The following is a 22,856-nucleotide window of genomic DNA, read 5'->3' on the forward strand; positions in this document are numbered from 1 at the left end:
TCTAATACATAGCCAGGGTGGAACAAGTGCTTTATGAACTGCTCGAGTCACTTGGTTTCCAGGAAGTCTCTGTGCTGGCTCTTGAGGAGTTTCTTTTATCCACCACCCTTCACATTGCTGACTTCCAATCTGCTGGGGCCTTGTACTTTTTAAACAATTCATGCTTGGTTTCTTCAATGAGAGTGTGTGGACATGTGTTTTTGAGGAAGGGGACTGTCTTTCACTTTTTTGCATTCCTCCCAACACTTAGCACTATGATGTTCAGCAAACATTTGTTCAAAATTTTTATTTAGAAAATAACAAAGTATTTCCTTATGAAAACTTGGCTATAGGGAGCTCCCCTTATGGCTCAGCAGGTTATGCACCTGCCTAGTATCCCTGAGAATGAGGTTTAATACCTGGCCTTGCTCAGTGGGTTAAGGATCTGGCATTGCTATGAGCTGTGGTGTAGGTTGCAGATGTGGCTTGAAACCCACATTCCTGTGGCTGTGGTGTAGGGCAGCAGCAGCTACAGCTCTGATTTGACCCCTAGCCTGGAAACTTCCATATGCCACAGGTGTGGCCCTAAGAAGCAAAAAACAAAAAACAAACAAACAAACAAAACCCAAACCAAAAAGAACTTGCTGTATTCTTTAATTATGACATATATAATCATATATAATCACTATTAGAATAATCACTATTCTAACCTGAAAGGTAAGGTGAGAGTATTAAGAGGTGGGCCTTTGGGAAGTGATTAAGTCATGAGGGTAGAGCCCTCAAGAATGCGATTAGTGCCCTTATGAAAGAGACTCCAGAAACTCCCTCACTCATTCTGCCATGCGAGGAAATAGAATACAGCTTCTATGAATCAAGAAGCCCTCACCTGACATCGAATCTGCCAACACCTTGATCTTGGACTTCCCAGCCTCCAGAATTGTAAGAAGTAAATGTTTGTTGTTTATAAGCCACCCCATCTATGGTATTTTGTTAGAACAATCCAAATGGTTAAAGACATATATGTACTTATAAATATCTCAAGAATTCTTTCACAAAGTATCAAACCAAGTGGTTAATTGTTACTGGGAAATGCTCTTTTATGAAGGAACTATAAAAATAGATGTAAACTTAAAACATAACTTTTCAGTTATTTAATTTTGGAATACATCAATTCAGTGTACTTCCTATCTAACAGAGTCTATCTGTATTATTATTATTTGTGTTTTTGGTTTTTTGGATTTTTTAAACCATGGCTTGCAGCAGCTTGATGTAAGATCTTAATCCCTAGATCAGGGATCAAACCCAAGCTGCACTGGTGAAAGCTCCGAGTCCTAACCACCTAGACCACCAGGGAACTCCCTATATTATTTTTGCTAACTATGCTCATTCATACCATTCATATGCTGACTTGGTTGTAGGGGAAACATTTATTTTAGTGGAGTTACTTGGAGTTGAACTGAACTGACTCAGACCTTGGAAAAGGTCATCATTCTTACCAGATGATCACAAACGAGAAAGGAACTATATGTATCCATTACAGATCAACACCAGAATGCAATGCAGAACTTGTATAAAAATTTTTTTTTCCGGACGTTCCTTTCATGGCACAGGGGAAACAAATCCAACTAGGAACCATGAGTTTGTGGGTTTGATCCCTGGCCTTGCTCAGTGGGTAAGGATCCAGTGTTGCTGTGAGCTGTGGTGTGGGTTGCAGATGTGGCTTGAATCTGGCTCTGTGGCTCTGACGTAGCCTGGCAGCTGTAACTCCAATTAGACCCCTAGACTGGGAATCTCCATGTGCCATGGTCACGGCTCTAAAAAGACAAAAAAAAAAAAAAAGATTTCCAATGAAAAATGGAAACATTTAGCAGCCCAAAGTGAAGTTGCCTTCAAAAGCTCTCTGGGGAGTTCCCTGGTGGCTCAGTGAGTTAAGGATCTAGTGTTGTCATTGCTGTGACCCAGGTTTGATGCCTGGCCTAGGCACTTCCAGCCAAGAACAAAAGATAAAAGCTCTCTAGAGAGAAACCGCTGTATTCTCCGGATCAGAGAGCCTGTTACTAATGTCCACACTGAGACACACTGCTTTGATTAAACAGTGTATTAACCAGAGCCTGGTTGCTTGAACCACACTGATAAAGACAGTATCACCCTATCTACCAAAAACATTCTTTCCATGCAAGACTTAGCAATGAAAATAAACAAAAGCTTTAGCTGTCAACTACGGCTACCATGAAGAATGGTGAATTTTTTTTTGTTAATGCTTCTTTGTCTTTTCTTTTAATTGCCTAGTTGGTAATGAAAAGTATTGTTCACATTCCTTTATGATATTGTTTTGCTTGAAGTTAATCGTGAAAGAAAATAAGAGAATATCACTTCTCGGAAGCCCACATTTAATTTAACCTAAAGAACTTTACGTAAGAGATTTCATTATGATTCAGAGGCCATTGTTCCTGCATAATACAGTAATTTAGCAAATTAAAGTTAGGAGAGGAGTAGGTAGTATTAACGGGAATGGAAAAAATATATTGAATGATTAATTGCTTGAAGAAAAAAATCACTGTCAACACAGGTTAAACCAGGTGGAATTTAATCACTGCCTCATATTGCCATCTAGTGGTGACTTACTTCCATCCTAGTGTTAAATGAGGGCTGGGGCTCATCTTAGCCTGAAACTGGCAAATCCAGTTGATCACACACAATAGTGACTGTAAACCATTAAAAAGGTGAAAGGAGAAAGGTATCTTCTATTTAAAATTCATTTAATAAGATGAAGTGAGTTAATATAGATAAGGTAAGCAAAGTAGTAGTAGCTTATATGCTATAACATGAAATTTTAAAATGTTTCTAGGTCTTAGATATGTCCAATATGGATTCTCAATAAATTTTTTAATAAAATATTGAACAAGTACTATGATTACTTTTTTCACAATAAATACTGCAATATTTTTGGGGTTATACCATGGAATACTGAATACTGCTTTGTTTTTTCCTTACTCTGAGCAATTGTAGTTTATCCATTTTTCAAGTAAGTGCAATCTGAAAATCAAATGTTTTTGACGTGGCAGGTGTTTTGGAACACAATTGTCTTTATTTAATGAGATTTATGGAAGGTGAAAAAAATTTTTTTAAAGGACAGTTGCTCCTATGACAACTTGAGGGCATAGTTGAGAGCATAATGGGTAATTTGGACACTTTTAGATCAAATTTAGATATAACAAGGCACTTACACTTAGTTTACCAATATTTGTAATTATAAGCACATTTTTAGAATTACAGCTCTAGTTTAAACATAGACAAGATTCAATATGAATATCATTCTTCTCTTGTGTCAACTATTGTTTTATAAAAGAGACATTGACTTGTTTGGCCTGGGTAAACCTAATCTAATCTATTAGATGTCATTCTCAATAAAGGGTCTAAAGAAAAAATGTCAATAACTAGGCCTGAAATTATTTTTATTTTATTTTAATTAATTAATTCATTCATTCATTCATTCTTGTCTTTTTGTTTTTTTAGGGCCACACCCATGGCATATGGAGGTTCCCAGGCTAGGGGGTCTAACCTGAACTATAGCTGCTGGCCTACACCACAGCCACAGCAACGCCAGATCTGAGCTGCCTCTGCCACCTACACCACAGCTCATGGCAATGCCAGATCCTTACACCACTGAACGAGGCCAGGGATAGGACCCGCAACCTCATGGTTCCTAGTCGGATTCATTTCCACTGTGCCACAACGGGAACTCCCTGAAATTATTTTTAAAATCTACAGTGTGCCTATTCTATTTTGCTTACTGAATTAACAAATGAAAGAAAACCTTCATGAGTATTATGGCAATTTGATTTACGCCAGATGGTGATATGACTTACTGACTGTGAGAAACTACAGTTTCCCTCACAGCTACTCAACTTTGGTGGCAGCACAAACTATATGTAAGTGAACAGGTGTGACTGAGATCCAATAAAGTTTTATTTACAAAACAGGATGCGGGTTGGATTTGGTCCACTGCCATACTGGGCTAACCTTGATCTCTACCATCAGCAGGGATGTTGTATGTTGATGCATTTTATTAAATTCTATTCAATATTTTTATTATTTATTTATTATAACAAGTATTTATTGAGCACCTACTATGCTCCAGGCATTGCTCGAGATACTCGGGAGATAGCTGGGATTTGTTCCTACTAAGTTACAATGTCACAGAGCCTGCATTCTTTTGGGAGAAAACAAAAAATAACTAGACTGTCAAGCTTTCTTCTCCACTCAAATTAGGCCAAGCCACCAGCTCGTCCCAGGCTGTGCTGGACTCTGAGAATGAAGAGATGGATTTAAAAGGTTCCTTCCATGTGTGTGGGGGTGGTGGTGGTATGAGTGTGTGTCGGGGTGGGGGGAGGTATGAGGGTTAGGAGGAGGAACAAACAGGGGAAACAACAAATCTATTCCAAAAAACACAAAAATAGGGGCGGCCAGAGTGTGTGGAAATGGAGGGAAGGGTCCCATCTGGCTGGTCAGGTCTGCTGGACTGTGGAGGACATTTTGCAGTAAGATTCCAAGGTTTTAATCAACCAAAAAGCCTGGACCCCACACAGGTGATGGCCACTGTGACCAAGCCCAGTGGCCTGAGTCAAGCTGACAGTTTGGCTGTTCCCAATCACCAGTGGAGGCCTGGTGGGCGAGAGACCCATGGCTTCCTCCCATCTCTATGAGTGTTAAGAACCAGCCTGGCCATGTCCTTGGGTTTGCAACTTGCACACACACCCTCCAGGTTCTTGGAGGCTATGGGGCCCTGGAAAGGGCACAGAACATGTGGCCCGGGGCAAATTCCTTTAGCTGTGAGCCTCAGTTTCTAAGCCTGCAACCCAGGATAATCACACTTTGTGGGAAGAAGAGAGGAGTTAAGACAGAGTGCAGAAACAGCTTGTGAACCGTGGGGGCCGTGGGTGTGGTGAAAATGTTCTCAGTACTCCGTGGAAGCATCCAGACCCATCCAAGAATTATGACCAGGTGCCAGGGTCATCCTTCTTAAGTGAAAGATTTAAGTATAAATAACAACCAGCATTTCTTTCTGTTTGTCCCTCATTGGCTGTTTTGATACATTTAATATTTGTAAACAGAAACACAACATGAACTGGGCTTCTCCCTGCCTCCCGCAGCCTTGCCTGGATGCAGACAGCTGTGTCTGGGCTACTGACTGGGTGTCTGTTGAAGGCTTCACATTGGTGCAGGATACTGTTGCCTTGGTGAATTCACATTGTGTGCCGGTAGGAGGGACATCTCTGATTTATTCTCTGCTCTTAATAATTGAGGTTATCCCTGATGAGGCTTAAAATTAGGCCTTTCCCTCTCTTCTGATTTATTCTCCTTCAGTGTGTGCTTCTGGGAGCAAGGAATGTTCCTTTTTAGAAAGCTGAATAAAGAGAAAAAGGAGAAATGCACATGCTTGCTGTGTTCCTGTTGGTCCCCCTCTCTGGCCCACGAAGGAAAGGAGAGAGAAACCTCACAAAGCACGCATGGTGCTTCTTCTGAAGTCAGGTCCCAGTGATGAGTGCAGTGGGGGAGCCACTTTGAGGGCCTCGCTCCAGCCTGCTTTCTCTGCCAACAGTGAGCTCAAGAATGAGGGGAGCCTGGTGACCCCATGGAGCACAGAGCAGGACCCTCACAATGACAGCTGTGTGACAGACATATGTGCAGGTGAAACATCTTCTAACAGTTGGTAGACTCCACCTTGATTTTGCTGCTAATGTGGCAAACTGGTCAGTAAAGACACTTTCCCCATCTCCTAATAAAAATCACATAGTGCATCTCTAAATTATTCATTAACTCACAGAAACCAGATATAAATTTGGGGGAGGGGCATTATCACATTATTGCTCTTTTCAAGAGGCATATTTAGGAGCTGGCCACACAGGTACTTAACAATACCTATTGCCATTACTAGTGTGATAAAATAACCTAATGAAGTGTGTTTTTCACAGGACTCCATGCAACGTAAGCATGAGCTGATTAATGATTTCTTTAGACAGGTGTTTCGCTGATGCAGAAAAATCTACCTGTTACACGTTGTTTTATAACCCAAATAAGATTTAGGTTAGGCACGCTGTAGGATAACCTAACAGACCTAACTAATGTTCTAAAATTTATTCAACATGTGGGGCAATTTTAACTTTTTAAGTCTTGGCTAGATACAGTTGGGGGTTTGCAGGGAAGTCTGAAGAAACTGTTAATGATGAACAGCGAACCCAGAAGGACTGATGATATGATGCTAAACCAACACAGGCAGAAGGTCCAGTGATGGCCCAGCAGGGGAGGTTTTCCACATGTTCCCCAGCAGGGCTGAGGTATCCTGCTTAGAATTTCAGGCTGGGAAAGGGTGGTGAGATCAGAAAGAAGATAAACATGAGCAGAAAGGGAAGAATGGTCAGGGAGGCTGGTAAGAGCAGAGGTCATGGCTACGGAGAGATGGGCCAACCGAGAGATGCAGGTGGGATTGGCTGCAGCCAACCTGGGAGATGGCTAAATGTCACTAGCTAAGCCGTAACCTCAGAAGGGCCTGAAGCTGGGGGCAGGGGGAGATGGTGTCCTACTCCTAGACCACATGAGGGCACAGCTTACCCCACATGCACCTGTATCCTCACAGAATGGAGGAGAAAAAGAAGGTGTCATTTTCCTGCCCCCGCCCTGCCCCAAGGAATCAAGAAAACCCAAAGCCTTAGAAACTCAAAGAAACCAAGCTATAGCAAGTGGCTGCTTGGGAGCCCAGAGTTCCCACTCTTTTGGCCTCTGACATAAAGTCACAACCTGAGGACTAGTCTTTCCAGCCTTATGTTATTCCTGGGGAGGGGGCCAAAAAAGAAAAAGAGGACAAGCAAGAAGGAAAGGGGAAGGTGGAAGAGCTCAAGAAGTAATCATCGGACACTGTTTAGACACAGGACAGAAAGTCAAAACCAGGATGATCTGCTGCTCTTTTTAGGTCAGCATATGGGCCTTAGGTCCCCCCTGGGGTGGTATGGGGCCAGGCACAGGGGACATAAAGCGCAGAGTGGCCGCAGGCCTGGTATGCATGGTTAGACACACAGAGTAGATGTTGGACTATTGCCTTAACTGTAAAGAGGAGCTGAGTACAGGATGCAGTGAGTAGGCTTCTGAGTCTTGGCATGAGCTGAGTGCCAACTAGATGCCATGCACAGAGTAGTTTGGGCAAAAAGAGGGAAGAGTGAATCAGGGGAAGCTGATTTACACATTTTTTTTTTTTGTGCATTTATAACTCCTTCTCCCCCTACTCCAACAAGTTTATGAGACAGCTACTATTCATTATCTTCATTTTCCATGAGTAACCCAGGGGAAAAGAGGCTGAAAGCTTGCCCAGGGCTACATAATACTTGCGACGTTTATTTTTATGTGTGAGTCTGTCGAGGCCACGGTGCCGAATATTTGATCAAACACCAGTCTAGATGTGGCTGTGAGGAATTATTTTTAGCTGCAATTAACATCTAAATCAGGAGATTTTGACTAAAGCAGATTACCCTTCCTAATGTGGGTGGGCCTCACACAATTACTTGAATAAAGAATTAAGATAAAGATTTCTGAAAATAGAAGGAATTCTCCATAAGACTGAAACATAGAAACCAACAGAGTTTCCAGCCTGCCACTCTGTGGAATGCAGACTCAAGACTCAGTAAGTCTGACCTGAATTCTCACCCAGCTGGAGCTTGCCTTATGGATTTTGGACTTAGCAGCTCCCACAAATGCATTAGCCAATTCCTTAAAATAAATTTCTCTTTCTTTCTCCATAGATGTGTTTGTGTGTGTGTGTGTGTGTGTGTGTGTGTGTGTGTATATCCTCTCTCCTTACAGAAAACAAGAAGTAGACAGGGAAAACTATAAGACACTGTTGAAAGAAATTGAAGATGACACAAACAGATGGAAAGATATACCATGTTCTTGGACTGGAAGACTCAACATTGTCAAAGTGACTATACTATCCAAGGCAATCTACAGATTCGATGCAATCTATATCAAATTACCAATGGCATTTTTCACAGAGCTAGAACGATTTTTTTTTTTAATAGGGCCACACCCGAGGCATATGGAGGTTCCCTGGCTAGGGGTTGAATCGTAGCTGCATCTTCCACCTACACCCAGCTCACAGCAATGCTGGATCCTTAACCCACTAAGCAAGGCCAGGGATTGAATCCACATTCTCATGGATATTAGTCAGATTTTTTTCTGCTGCAGCACAACAGGAACTCCTAGAACAAAAAAATTTTTTAAAATTTGTATGGAAACACAAAAGATCCTGAATAGCCAAAGCAATCCTGAGAAAGAAAAACAGATATGGAGGAATCAAGTTCCCTGACTTCAGACTATACTACAAAGCTACAGTCATCAAAACAGTATGATACAGGCACAAAACAGACATATAGATCAATGAAACAGGATAGAAAGCCCAGAAATAAACCCACCCACCTATAGTCAACTAATCCATGACAAAGGATGCAAGAATATATAATGGAGAAAAGAAAGTATCTTCAATAAGTGGGGCTGAGAAAACTGGACAGCTACATGTGAAAGAATGAAATTTGAACACTCTAACCCCCTACACAAAAATAAACACTAAATGGATTAAAGACCTTAATATAAGTCTGGATACCATAAAACTCTCAGAGGAAAACAAAGGCAGAACACTCTCACATAAATAGCAGAAATATCTTTCCAGATCTACCTCCTAGAGTAATGAAAATAAAAACAAAAATAAACAAATGGGACTTAATTCAACTTAAAGTTTTTGCACAGCAAAGGAAACCATAAACAAAATGAAAAGACAACCCAGAGAATGGGAGAAAATCTTTACAAATGAAGTGACTGACAAGGGATTAATCTCTAAAATATACAAACAACTCATGAAGCTCAATATTAAAAAAAACCAAACAACCCAATCAAAAATTGGGCAAAAGATTTAAATAGACATTTCTCCAAAGAAGACATAGTTATGGCCATAAAGCACACAAAAAGATGCTCAACATCACTAATTATTAAAAAAAATGCAAGTCAGAACTACAACGAGGTATCACCTTGCCTCAGTCAGAATGGCCATCATCAAAAAGTATACAATCAATAAATGCTGGAGAGGGTGTGGAGAAAAGGGACACTTCTTATACTGCTAGTGGGAATGTAAATTGGTACAACCACTATGGAAAATAGTATGGATGTTCCTCAAAAAACTAAAAGTAGAATTACCATATGATCCAGCAATCCCACTCTTCGGCACATATCCAGAGAAAACCATAATTCAAAAGATACATACACCCCAATGTTCACTGAAGCACTGTTGAAAACAATAGCCAAGATATGGAAGCAGCCTAAGTGTCCATCAACAGAGGAATGGATAAAGATGTGGTATATTTATACAATAGGATATTACTCAGCCATAAAAAAGAAAAAAAATAATGCCATTTGCAGCAACATGGATGGATCTAGAGATCATCATACTAAGTGAAGTAAGAAAGAAAAAGACAAATATCATATGGTATCACTTTTATGTGGAATCTAAAAAAAAGATACAAATGAACTTATTTGCAGAACAGAAACAGACTCAGAGAATTTGAGAACAAACTTATGGTTACCAAAGGGCATAGGTAGAGGGAGGGATGGATAGGGGCTCTGGGACTTGCATATATACACTGTGGTATATGAAATGACTGGCCAATGGGAACGTGATGTACAGCACAGGGAACTCTACCCAATATTCTGTGATAATCTGTATGGGAAAATAATCTGGGAGAGAAAGGATGTGTGTATACTTATAACTGAGTCACTTTGGTGTTATAGCATAAATTACCACAACATTGTAAATCAATTATACTTCAATAAAAAAAAGAAGTAAACAGAGAAGAAAAACAGAAATCATCTCTTTGACAAACCCTGATGGCACCTGTCAATCTGGAGCCTGTACTGAGAGGATTGGGATTCCTGGGGGCCAGCCTTCCGCCTGCAGAACAAGGCTGGGAGGACATTTTGCTATCCACAGAGGGCGCTCACCCTGTGGGAGGAGCTCTCATCGCAGAGAACCCATGCCCACCTAGGTCAGGCTCAGGGACCCCTGAGAGCTTTGCCCAAAGCCTACAAGGGTTGTCCACACAGCCAGAGAGAGAGGATCAAAAGCAGGATGTATACTTTCCAAGTGAATAGATGATGATAATGGGGTCCCAAGTACATAAGTTAAAAAGCCCAATGAATGGCAAAATTGATTATATATGCTAATTAAACACAGCAAATGTTGGCTTGTGCACTTCCCCTACAATACCTACTAATTATCATAACGTAGTTATTGATAAGCAAGCCATAAGCAAAGAAAATCGATGGTTTACAATTTTCAGGCCTTTTGGAGAGGGGTGGTCTTTGAATGGAGTAGGAACCATTTCGAGAGTTGCTTTTAGTTCTCGATTTATTTAAATCCTTCCCACTGGAATCTGTACCTGCAAGAAACAGCCTCAGAGACTGAGCACAATTCAGGTTTCATTCTAGCCCATAATACATATAATCTGTGAGCTGGAAAAGCAGACAAAGGCCACTCATATTTGAACACTTACAGAATGTCACATAAAAAGCTGAATATTCAGGGTTTGGCGGGGGGAATATTAGAACACATTTTACGGGATCACTGCACAATTCTCAACTTCCATTCAGATTTGAGAATTTTACCACTGAGATGCAGAGTTATCTGGATGCTCCAAAAGTGCAGAATCTGGGGCTCTGGCAAAGAACAAAAACTGAGGACATTCAGGAGCAGGTTTCAATGGCATCAACAGCCTGTGATAGCATGTGCTCTCCAAGAGTCGTTCTTTGTATGCCTTGGAAAAACCCAAGAAGCTACATGTGTTCTGGGCACGTCCTTGAAAATATGGGCATCAGCAAAATGATTGTAAATGGCCAGGGGTCAGGGTGAAATGAGAGCTACACAGGGAAAAGAAAATGAAAAGGAAAAAGATAGGATTTTGGAAAGGATGCAAACGCATTGAGACTGTGAACATACCTGTTAAATAATTGAAGACTTTGTTCTTGATCCTCAGTCTCAAGGACAACTGTTAGGTTCAGGCTGAGTTCCAACCCTTGCGTTTTCCTCTGCAGCTGATGCCTCTTGCAGGATCCCGCGGGTTTGCTCTGCATTGTAACATAAACAGGAATCACAGTTTTGGCAAGATGCTCATCCACTTGTCGCTGCTTTCCTTCCTTTCTCTAAAGCCATCTGTGCTGGAGATGTGGCTGTTTCAATAGTACATAAAAGGACAAATAATCATTGAGTTCACATCTTTCTAAACAAATATCCATTAGTTCATTGAAAATTGGATCATTAAAAGTCATTCGATATAAATAATTGCTTCTTGGGCTAGGAAGAGAGGGGCCATTTTTCAAAAGCAAATGTTGGTATTTTTTGGGTACATGGCTTTGGAGTAAATATTCGCACTCCTTGTAACATGTAAAAATGGGTTCCATGGAAACAGGGAAGAAGGAAAAGGAGGAACCAGAATCTCTTTCTTTTCTTTTAATTTTTATTTTATAGGGAGGTATAGTTGATTTACAATGTTGTGTTAATTTCAGGTGTGCAGCAAAGTGATTCAGTTATACATGTACATATATTTGTTTCTTTTCAGATTCTTTCCTCATGTAGTTTATTATAGAATATTGGGTAGAGTTTCCTGTGCTATACATAGGTCCTTGATTATCTATTTTATATACAGTAGTGTGTACAGAATACCTTTCAAATGTGGCTTCTTCCAAGCTGCTGCCCCAGGACACACATGGCTTGGCCTCAGCTTGGGTTTGAGAGGCAGAGTCAGAGGGAGGTTCACCAGTAAAGCTCATTTTCTTCCCATCAGGGACCTGACCATGATTTCCATGGTCATGGGGCATGATTTCCATGCCCCATAGCTTGGGGCAGCATCTTCATCTCACACCCAATTCAAGACATCTGAGGCTTTGTTCCCTGTGAGCCTCTTCATCCCACATCCCATCTGTCACAAGAGGCCATCTTCCCTGGCAAAGTGCTGATGACAGCCGATTCAAAACCTTCCATGGGGCCCCTTCTGCATCCAAGGCCCACCCAACAACCTCTCTGCTTGCCTGCCTACACCGACCCTTGCTCTCACATACACCTCCTTTGTTGCCATCCTCCTGCTCCAGCCCCCATCCTCCCAGGGTGTGTACCCAGTGCTGGGTCCTGAACCTGCCAGGTGCAGACACATAATGATCCACGCGCTCACTTGGAGTCTCAGCACCATGGAAGAGCTCACTCAAGAGATAGAATGAGGGAGAGGCTGGCTCTCTGCATGTTACTCGTATGCTCACATGTACATGGTCCTTACAGCACTGGATCTTGCCTCTCCTCCCAAGAGAACAAGGGTGGGAAGAGGAGAAATGCCACGGCCACCCTAAGGGGTTGGAACTGCCATAGGGATAGGCTTCTTGCCCTGGTGCAGGGACTTCTCCCCCACAGTTAGGGATGTTGGATATTCTTCTCATCTCTCTTGGCACAAATGACCTGTTATAACAACTAGTGCTGTCCATAAACAACATTAAAATGGGGACATAAAAGACCCTATAGTGTTCCTGGGCCCCAGGATCTCACTGGCTGGTGATACTGGTTGAAATAGAGTAACTTTTGGCCTCTACCTTTATACTGATTAGATCATTTTGCTTTCACAGATGCTCCAGAGCATAACTACTAAATTGGAGCCTTTCTAGCATGGTTTAATAATATGCATTTTTTTAACAGTCCATATTTCTGGTAATGGCAGCCGGCCCTGTTTGTAGTGTAAGAGCAGCAAGCTGATTCAACACCCTGCACAGTGAGAGGAGATGGGTTTCCTTCTGAATGGAGATGTCATGATAACTCATCATAAAGCAGCCCCCTCCAGGCACCCACAGAGGGTGAGTCCCATGGGGCACAGGTGGACCCCTGGATGCTGGAAGGAAGTGAACCCAGAATAGCCAGGAATTTCCTAGGGAATCACTGACAAAATTTAGTGTTTGTGGGGTTTTTTGGTGGTTGTTGCATAGTTCTACAGATTTGTGTAACCACCACTACAATCAGATTATTTCTTTTACAAATCAAATGTTTCTATTTTTATTTTTACTGAGGAACATGTTCAAACATGCAGAAAAGTATAGATAATAATATAAGAAATAGAATATCCATATTTCCAACTCTATGTTCAACAAGTGTTATATTTTCATATAAGAGAATTTTTAAAATAATTAAAATGTTAAAGGTACAACTAATACTCCACTTGATCCTATTCCCTCTCCCTCTTCCTTTTCAGCCAAGGTTATTTCTTTACAAGAAAAACATTAAGCAACAAATAAGTCACTCTGTAATTGACCCTTGCCTAAAAAGTTAAATAACTACTATAATAGATATTCAGGCTATTTTTGACTTACCAACATTTTAAGTTAGATTGTAAAAAGTATTTATCAAAGTTTTTTTAATGTATGACAGATGTTTAATAGCAATAAAGGTCTTGACAATAAAAAATAAAGAACTGTATTGTTCTTGTTTACCATAGTACTCTATAGAGTTGTACTGAATTAATAAATGAATGGATGGAAAAATACTTCTCTGATAAATTTTCGTGTGTATATATGTAACATATATATATTTACAACCTGAAATATGTATAAATATTTATATTACATCATAGCCTAAAATAATGTATAAGTAAAGATTGACCATTTCACAGAATATTATGGGAGCTGTGGTACGTATGGGAGAGTTTACAGTAATATAATTCACAATAACTTTTTTTTTGCTCCCCCCCCGCCCCCCGGCCCTGAGGCACATGGAAATCCCTGGCTAGGGATCAGATCCGAGCCTCAGTTGCCACCAAAGTTGTGGGAACTTGGGATACTTAAACCCCTGTGCTGGGCCAGGGGTAGAACCTGTGTCCCAGTGCTCCCAAGACACAGTCAGTCCTGTTGTGTCACAGCAGGAACTCCCACAACAGCCTTAAAAACCAAGGATCATTCTTCCACTGAGACAAATCTCAAAATACATGTTACTGTTGTAAAGCTGGGATTCTTAAGTTTCAGGCAAATGAAGAACAATAACCAAACATTTCAAAATCCTTTTCTGTAATTCTCAGATCAGTGGCACCCACGTTCCTAGGCCACAGCATCATATATAGGGATCCCCTTCTTTTGCCTCTGTTCCCACAGTCCTACAACTGCCCCAGTCCTACAACTGCTGTCATCACTTTTCCCAAACCTACCTTGTCTGTCCTGTTCTGTGCTGCTTTTCTCTCTCACATTTCCCTCCCTTCCCTCACTCTTCGTTCCTTTAATATATTAATATTGACTGACCCAAACCCTTTCTCTTTAGAAGGAAGGAGGCAGAAATTGGAATAATTATAAGGCTCTCTTTGGAAGGCTAGCAGAAGAGAATGACTTCCATGCTAATTGTTGGAAATAACAACTTTTCAAAGATATAACATACATACAATAAAATTCCTCCTTTTAAAGTAATACAATCCAGTTTTTTTTTTTTTTAGTATATCATGGATGTACTCAATTTATCACCACTACCTAATTTCAGAACATTTTCATCACCACCCAAAGAAACACTGTATCCAAGAGCAATCATTCCCATTTCCCTTGCTTCTAGTCCCTGGGAACCACAAATCTGTCTCTGTGGATTTATCTATTCTGTATCTATTCTGGACATTTCTTTTTTCTTTTTTTCATCTTTTGCCCATTATTAAAGAGCATGTATTTTTCTCTCTCTCTCTCTTTTTTTTTTTTTTTTTGTTTCTTTAGGGCCACACCTGCAGTATATGGAGGTTCACAGGCTAGGGGTTGAATCAGAGCTACAGGTGCCTACCTACACAAGCCGCATCTGCGACCTACACAACAGCTCATGTCAATGCCAGATCCTTAACCCACTGAGTGAGGCCAGGGATCGAACCTGTGTCCTCATGGATACTAGTCAGATTCATTTCCACTCAGCCATGATGGGAACTCCTATTCTGGACATTTCATATGAGTAGAATCACACAGTATGTGGCATTTTGTAATCAGCTTATTTCTTTTAACATAGTTTTCAAGGTTCATGCACGTTGCAGCATGTTTCAGGCCTCCATGACTTTTTATTACAGAGTACTATTCCACTGTGGATATGTCACATTTTGTTTATCCACTCATCACTTGATGGACATTTGGGTCATTACTTTTTGGCTAGCATGAATAACGCTTCTGTGAACATTCTCACACAGTTCCCCCCCCCCCCACCTCCCATGGACATATATTTTCATTTCTCCTGGGAGTATACCAATAAATAGAATCCTGGATCATATGGTAACTCTTACATTTTGAGGAACCATGGCAATTTTTGTGTCTCCACCTGTAGAATGAAACCTCAGGCAAACTTCTATTAGCAGGACCTTAATCTATTAACACTTTATGCCTTGCAATTAAAACCAGAAACTTAACCAGCAATTAAAACTCATTAAAACCAGAAAGGTACAAATCGTTCCATCAGACAACTGAAATCACCCCCAGGCTGTATCAGAGGTTGTGGAGGGTTTTATGTGGTATCACGGATCTTTACTTCAGTAACATGAGATTTTAGAGAGACATATTGGTTATTTTTATTAAAATAAAAATCAGGGTTGCGTAGAAGCTCATGATTAAGTACCCTGGCTGTGGTGCCTGATATTTCCAGGAAACCGTCATGAAGCTTTCCACTTAACATAGCAAAGTCTGTTCTTACTTTAGAAATAAAGAAAAAAGCAAGTGAGCAGGTAAGGGCAGAATTCCTCCAGATGAGAGCAAAAAGCACAGAAAGCCTCTGGCCCCCTGGAGCACAGCTTCCGGAAAGAGAACTGCACCCTCTTCTCAGCACCATCCCAAGAGAGGAGCTGGTTGTACTCCTGCTGTCTACACCCAGCGTGGGAGCACCCAGCTCCCGGCCAAGTTCCTCTGCATCCTCTCTTTATAACGGCTCTGCCAGCCTCTGTTTTCTGTGTAGTCGCTCTCAGTCGTAGAACCAAGGCCGACCCCACCCCCACTCCCGCCCCCGCCCCCGCCCCCGGCCCCGCCCCTGGCTTGGTCTCAGTACCTGGCGGCTGGAGCCCGGGCCACGCCTCCCTCTTGAGTAGACCTGCTCCACAGCGGGCCTCCGTGGGCACCGGCTGCCGCTCATGGGCCCCTGCCTGCAGACTCATCCCGCCGCAATCTGGAACCATTGCAGGTCTGTGGGGAGAGGGGCCTAAGATTAACCCTGCAGTGGTGGCGGTAAGGGGATTGCGCGGAGCCAATTAGCCCCTTGCAGTGATGAACTTGGAAAAATGAAGGAGACACAGCCTTGCTGCTTCCCAGAATTCCTCCCCTGGTCCCCAGCGAGCACTTCCCCAGGTATCCCCCTGCATTCCCCCAAATGATTATTTTCAACAACTTAGACATAACAGGCTCAAGGTCTATACTGAAAGGTCTGGTGACAATGGAAAGCTGTGCCTGGGCTCAGTGGGCTCAACTACTCATCTCTGCCTGGACTTCTCTCTACGGTGGTTTGGGATTGGACCTCGCCTGACAGCAGCCTGGCTGCAGACAAGGGAGGAATTTAGCCAAAGCCGGAAGTTGCCTAGGGCATTTGGGTTTTCCTAAACTCTCTGCTGGCTGCCATTCTTTAGCAGCATGGTTCCACTTCTTTTAGAAATTCAGGCCTTTCGGTATTATCACTTGGTTAAATGATTCAATCCCATGTGACCTCTGTCCTCTGATCCAACTCTGGTGTCCACTTAACAGAGTCAGATTATAAGAAGGCATTATTGCTAGTTCAGGGGAGGCTTCTGCACAGGCCATGCCACACTGCAGGTTGTTCAGAGGTAATATGATTGCTGCACCTGCCTGGAGCCCCCAGGCCCTGATTCACCCCAAAACCACTCCCTGGCAGGGTCTGCAGGGGCCAGTTCTCCTCTGGCCTCTCTCCCTCGTCCCCTGTGAGGGAAGTGTGGCCTTGGGGCCCTCTTCCCACTCACATCATTGTGTCTTCTTTCTAAAACTAAAATAATTTGCAGGTGCAGCGAAATGATTTAATGATGCCCAATTTTTTTTTCCAGTTAGTAAATTGATGAAAAGATCTGGTATTATTATTATATTCTTTCCAGTTCCATTTATAGAAGCCATTAGATAGTTTTCTGTGTGGAAGTTTTGTCAGAAATCCAAACTCCCTTGGGGTGGTTTAGTGGTAGTGCCGCAAGAAAAGACTCTTCCTGGCTTTGCTTCTGTTCTTACATGTGACCTTGAGAAAATAATCTTATGTCATCATACTCCTTTGTATTAACCACGTGTTTCTGATGTTTCAACATCTTGTGGCCTTGCTGACTCTGAAGAGATTGCCCCTTGAGGGCTGGCCAATTCTTAGAGATAGCAAAGGACTCACCTGCAAGCATGCCTTTCATAAGCAAGCTGACCAATCCAGAGCCCAAACCCCCAAACACCTTTATGAAGCCCTTACACATGGAGCTATTCTCCACCTGCTTTCATCACTACAGGGCCAAGTATTGGAAAACTAGGGACAGCCCCTATGCCCCACAGCCCACTGAAAGTATTCAGATTAGCCCATCCGAAGCCTGCTTACCCTGCCTCACCCCAGCTCTTCCTGCAGAAACTGCAATAAAGATTCTTACACATCTTCCTCCTGCTTTTCCTGGTTCCTCATGGGTCCCCTGGTGCTTACCCTGTATGGTCCTGCCTGGTTAGAACAAACCCTCCTCTTAGCAACTATGAGTAACAGACTATCTTTTCAGTGGCAGTGGGCTGCTTATCTGTTTGCCTCACCCTGCCTGAATAAGGATAAACTGGACATTTCAAAATATCCATGGAAGGACAGGCTTGTAGTTGCCAAGGGGAAGGAGGAGGGAGTGGGATGGACTGGGAATCTGGGGTTAATAGATGCAAACTATTGCATTTGGAATGGATAAGCCAAGAGATCTTGCTCTGTAGCGCTAGGAACTATATCTTGTCACTTGCGATGGAACATGATGGAGGATAATGTGAGAAAAAGAATGTTTATATATATGTGTGTATGTATGACTGGGTCACTTTGCTGTATAGTAGAAAATTGACAGAACACTGTAAACCAAATATAATGGAAAAAAATAAAAATCATTTAAAAAATAAAATAGAAACAAAACATCCATGGAAAGTACAAAGCTGGGGCTGAGCTACAAACAATATGATGAAGCACTTTGAGTCTCGTAAGAACTGGCCGGGAAATCACAGAACCCCACCACTTTCTTCAGCACCGGCAAGGAAGGTCATGTGCCCCATATTGAAACTTCTAAGGGAATTAGTGCCATCTTGTGGTATTTTTTAGTCTCTCAAGCTATTTCTTTTTCTTTTTAACAGCTCTGTATTTTGAGAGCAGTTTTAAGTTCACAGCAACGTGGAACAGAAAGGACAGTGAGTTCCCATGTATCTCTCTACCCCCTCACACTCACATTATTAACATCCCCCACCCGAGTGGAATGTTTGTTACAGTTACGAAACTACTTTGATAAGGCTAATCACCCAGAGTCCAAAGTTCATATGAGGGTTCGCCTTTGGTGCTTTACATTCTATGGGTCTGGACAAATGTATAATATATGTGTTTATCCTTACAGCAGCACACAGAATAGTTCACTGCCCTAAGACTCCTCTGCATTGCCCCTAGTCATCCCTCCCTCCCCTCTAATATCTGGCACCCACTGATTATTTTACTGCCTCCAAATGTCACAGGCCATTTTTACTCTAAGATTCTCTTTATTTGGATGCCTACGTAGGGCTGGCGCCTGATATAAAATAATGGTGAGAAGACAGACAACTTCCCTACCCAGAGAAAAGGTACAGGTTGGGAGAGAAAAAAGTCAGATAACAAATGAATAAAATAATTACAATATAGCTGGAAAAGATGCTCAGAGATATCTTACATAGAGTGGAAAGGTGGCACATAAGCCAATACTTCCAGGATGAAAAGAAGTCAGGTGTTAAGAGTGGACAGAAACAATGACCTGGCAGGAACTCAGAGTGTGTGATACCCCAGAGCAGCGGAGAGGGGACAACATCTGGGCATCTGATGGCTGCGTTAACTGGCATGTGGGCTCGGAGGGTGTGGGATCAGGGCCATGATGGAAAGGCTGTCAGGAGCTCAGTCTCGCCAACCTTCTATGTTCTGATAAGAAATTTGGATTTTCCTCTGTTTGCAGTAGAAAGTTCCTGAGGGCTTTACCCAGGGGAGGGTTATCATCTGAAAGATGTTTTCAGAACTTGTATTAATTATCAGAAGCCTCACATTTGAGGTTGTTAGCAATTTTCATTACCTTTGCTCTACCATTTGTTCTCTCTCCTGCTATAATATTTTTCTGAACTATTTGAAGATAAATTATATACATCATGACACTTTACCCCTAAATTCTTCAGCTTGTTTTTACTAAGAATGGAGATAATCTCTTATATAACCTTAGAACAATTATCAACTTCATAAATTCATGTTAATCTTGTTATTTAATATTCCATTCCTATTGCAGTTCTGTCTGGCCGATCTAATAATGTCCTTTATAGATGTCTACCCCCCAGGAGCAACTTGGGAGTCAGGCGTCACATTTACTTGCCATGGCTTTTTCCATGCCCTTTAAGCTGGAACATTTCTACAGACTTTGTCTTTCATGATATTACATTTTTAAAGAAAACAGTTCCTTCTCCCCCATCATTACAATTTTGTTAATACTATGTCCCTCATTTTGTGTTTATATGATGTCTCCTTGTAATTACACTGGAGTTATGCACTGGGGGTACAGGATGTCCATCTGTTACTCATAGGTGATGTTAAGTTTGCTGCCTCCCCCTCAGTCAAGGTATTGTGTGATTTCTTAACCCTATGATTACTTCCCCCCCCTCCATTGCAACTAATCAACAGTCTATAGGGAGACACTTTACAACCATAAAAGTATCCTGCTGCATCACCAAAGTGCTCCCAAGATTGCTCTTGCCTCTTTCCATCTTTACAGTGATGGTGGCAAAGAGATGATTTTTCAATTCCACATTTACCTCTGTATTTCCCATTCAGGTTCGACTGCTCTGCGCTATCTCTCCCGGTCCTTGCCTACACACAACAAGGATTTGGAGGTGCAGGCCAAGAAGTGCAGTAGCTGCACTGGGATAGAGGCAGTGGCCCTCATCTCAAAAGGATGGAGGCAGGTGGTCTCTCAAGGCAGGAGCAATCAGCTCAGGACAAGAACAGTTCTGGGTGGAAGGAAATTTCCCCTTGAACCGACACCTCAGTGTAACAGTTCTGACCTGGGCTCTTTTTTTTTTTTTTTTTTTTTTTTTTTTTTGGTCTTTTTGGAGCTGCACCTGTGACATATGGAGGTTCCTAGGTTAGGGGTCGAATTGCTGGCCTACACCACGGCAACAGTAATATGGGATCCTAACTGAGTCTGTGACCATTCACCACAGCTCATGGCAACATCAGATCCTTAACCCGTTGAGCAAGGTCAAGGATGCAACCTGCGTCCTCATGGATGCTAGTCAGACTCATTTCCGCTGAGCCACAGCAAGAACTCCTGACCTGGGCTCTTTTAATGAGCCATTCTGGTCCATCTCCCCAAGAGAAAAAACGCTCCTGCCAGTTACCTCAGAGGTTGAAATCAAGAGTTAAGTCGCAGTGTACAGCAAGTCTTATTTAAGCCCTCAGAGAGAGCAGGTCGCCCTAGGTAGGGGCTGGTGCTGGCTGCAACTGGATCTTTACTTATATTCCTGTATCATGGACCTGTTTGAGGACCCCCTATTCTCTTGCCCCATGCCCCCTAATTACATGCTCCCCCCCAGCCCTGCATGCACAAGGGCTGAATGTTGTTTTGATCTCTGTATGGGGGGGGCATTTGGATCCTCTGATTGGTTCCGGACAGGACTCCTTATTTGCATAGAAAAAAGGTTATAGGGAGGTACTGCGAAGAGCATTCCTCTGGTATCTGCAGGTGTCTTCATTGTTTGTTCACAGGCCTCCTGTTTTTTGGTAACAATAAATGGCCTATTTTGAATTACCTGCATCAAAGTCCCTAAACTATCCTACCTAACATTATCAGTAGGAATTCCTCTATTTTTCAGTGGTTTATCACACACTCTGTACTTAATTGTTTTTGATACTCAAATGGTCCCAGGTGTGGCCAGTGGGAGCCCCTCCAAGCTGGTTCCCATATTCTTGTGGCAAGTTCCTATCATTTTGGAGGTGGTGGTGAGCACTACTTTACTTTCCAGCAGAACAACGTGCTCCAGGTTTATCTTCAACCTACATGCTCCAGCCCTGGAATCAGCCCCTTCTCCAGGAACCCTGGTTCCTTTAGTGAGCAATGGCATCAGCGATCAAAACCTTGACACTAGGTGTGTTCATTGCTGCTGGGTATATTTGCTTCTTGACCCCGTCAGCATACAGATTGAGGAAAAATATGCATGGATGTATACATACACATATGCACATACACATATGTGCATCAGTGTTAAGTACATGTGCACACAAACAAGCATATTCACACATTTAATGAGTTCATACTGATCTCTCCAATTCCAGTCTATTTTCATAGGGTTGTTTCCTGACTTCTCATATTCTGTATTCATATCTTTCTTCTACAATAAGAATTGTAGTTCTCAATAACATCAACACAGCTACTCATTTATTCCATCTTATTACACACCAAAATTTGTTTCAGAACTCCTTTGCTGAGGAGTTCCTGTTGTGGCTCAGTGGGTTAAGAACAAAACGTTATCTCTGTGAGGATGTGGCTTTGATCCCTGGCCTTGCTCAGTGGGTTAAGGATCTAGTGTTACCAGAAGCTGCGGCATAGGTTTCAGATACAGCTTGGATCTGTGTTGCTGTGGCTGTGGTGTAGGCTGGTAGCTGCAACTCTGATTCAACCCCTAGCCTGGGGACTTCCATATGTTGCAGGTGCAGTTCTAAAAACAAAACAAAACAAACCCCAAAAACATCTTTAACATGTTTAAGTGTCATTTACTATTTCTTTTTGTAAATTGTGTATTTCTCTATGGGATTTTGGATGTTTTTTGTTCTCAATTTTTAAAATAGTCATTATTTGGGAAATTAGTCCTTTATCTGTGGTGTACATTGAAAATATTTTTTTCCCAATTTGTCATGTTTCTTGACTTGCTGATAGTGACTTTTCCCATGTGAATGTTTAAATTTTTTAAGTAGTGAAATATATCTATCCTTGTTCATTGATTTGCCTCTAGGTGTTGAGTCATAGTTTAGGATGCCTTTACTTATACCAAAGTTGAAGAATTCACCTCTATTTTCTTCCAGTATTTGTATAGTTTCTATTTTTACACTTAGATTGTTCGTTCATCTTCAGTTCATTCTTGTGCCTGATGTAAGGAATGGTTAACTTCAACTTTTTTCCTAATGGTCATTGAATTCTCCTTCTACTGTTTATTAAAATCCTCACACCATTAAAAAAAAAAAAGACTGCATTTTCCTAGTTACTTGAGATTCAATCTAGATCATCTACTAGATTTTTGATTTTTCTGTTCTATTTTGAAATTTCTGTTCTATTTGTAGATATGTCTGCCTAGTCATTTTCCAGTTGCATATTCTTTTTTTAATTGAAGTAGAGTTGATTTACAATGTTTCAGCTGTACAGCAAAATGATATATATATCCTTTTCCAGATTCTCTTCCACTATAGGTTATTACAAGATATTGACTATAGTTCCCTGTGCTACATGGTAGGTCCTTGTTGGTTATATATATTATACATAGTGGTTTGTATCTGTTAATCCCAAACTCCTAATTTATCCCTTCCCCTCTTTTCCCCTTTGGGAACCATGAGTTTCTTTTCT

The 22,856-nt window shown here is 41.7% G+C and overlaps 1 pseudogene; it reads right to left on the reverse strand.

The window, feature by feature from the left end:
• The window catches only part of LOC100739120, an 80,876-nt pseudogene extending 64,683 nt beyond the window's left edge, over positions 1–16,193 (reverse strand).

The sequence above is a fragment of the Sus scrofa genome, chromosome 1 (genome assembly GCF_000003025.6).
Source record: "Sus scrofa isolate TJ Tabasco breed Duroc chromosome 1, Sscrofa11.1, whole genome shotgun sequence".
In the NCBI taxonomy this organism is placed as follows: domain Eukaryota; kingdom Metazoa; phylum Chordata; class Mammalia; order Artiodactyla; family Suidae; genus Sus; species Sus scrofa.